The following is a 1,086-nucleotide window of genomic DNA, read 5'->3' as shown; positions in this document are numbered from 1 at the left end:
AGCATCAATTCTTTGGTGCTCAGCCTTCTTCACAGTCCAACTCTCACATCCATACATGACCACTGGAAAAACCATAGCCTTGACTAGATGGACCTTTGTTGGCAAAGTAATGTCTCTGCTTTTCAATATGCTATCTAGGTTGGTCATAACTTCCCTTTCAAGGAGTAAGCGTCTTTTAATTTCATGGCTGCAGTCACCATCTGCAGTGATTTTGGAGCCCCCCAAAATAAAGTCTGACACTGTTTCCACTGTTTCCCCATCTATTTCCCATGAAGTGATGGGACCAGATGCCATGATCTTCGTTTTCTGAATGTTGAGCTTTAAGCCAACTTTTTCACTCTCCACCTTCACCTTTATCAAGAGGCTTTTGAGTTCCTCTTCACTTTCTGCCATAAGGGTGGTGTCATATGCATATCTGAGGTTATTGATATTTCTCCTGGCAATCTTGACTCCAGCTTGTGTTTCTTCCAGTCCAGTGTTTCTCATGATGTACTTTGCATAGAAGTTAAATAAGCAGGGTGACAATATACAGTCTTGACATACTCCTTTTCCTATTTGGAACCAGTCTGTTGTTCCATGTCCAGTTCTAACTGTTGCTTCCTGACCTGCCTATAGATTTCTCAAAAGGCAGATCAGGTGGTCTGGTATTTCCATCTCTTGAAGAATTGTCCACAGTTTATTGTGATCCACACGGTCAAAGGCTTTGGCATAGTCAATACAGCAGAAATAGATGTTTTTCTGGAACTCTCTTGCTTTTTCCATGATCCAGCGGATGTTGGCAATTTGATTTCTGGTTCCTCTGCCTTTTCTAAAACCAGCTGAACATCAGAGTTTTGATTTCTAACTTCTGCGGGGAGCCGGTGAGGCATTCCACTCGTGACAAAGGTCATGAGGAAGGAGGCTCGGCATACGCAAAGGCGGGATCGAGCCTCAGGAGTCCCCCCGGATATTCTCGAGCATTTTCCCCCAAAAAACCAGAGTCTGCCTACTTTATTGCTTTGTGCTCTCACCTCTGACTTTACTGGGGGCTGTCCCCTACCACCATCTCTCTCTCTCTGTCAAAGAGTTAACTTACAGCTCCAATTA

This window comes from Bison bison, unplaced genomic scaffold, assembly GCF_000754665.1.
Source record: "Bison bison bison isolate TAMUID 2011002044 unplaced genomic scaffold, Bison_UMD1.0 scf7180017864476, whole genome shotgun sequence".
Lineage (NCBI taxonomy): Eukaryota > Metazoa > Chordata > Mammalia > Artiodactyla > Bovidae > Bison > Bison bison.
The sequence above is the reverse complement of the archived record's forward strand: the minus strand, read 5'-3'. Positions refer to the sequence as shown.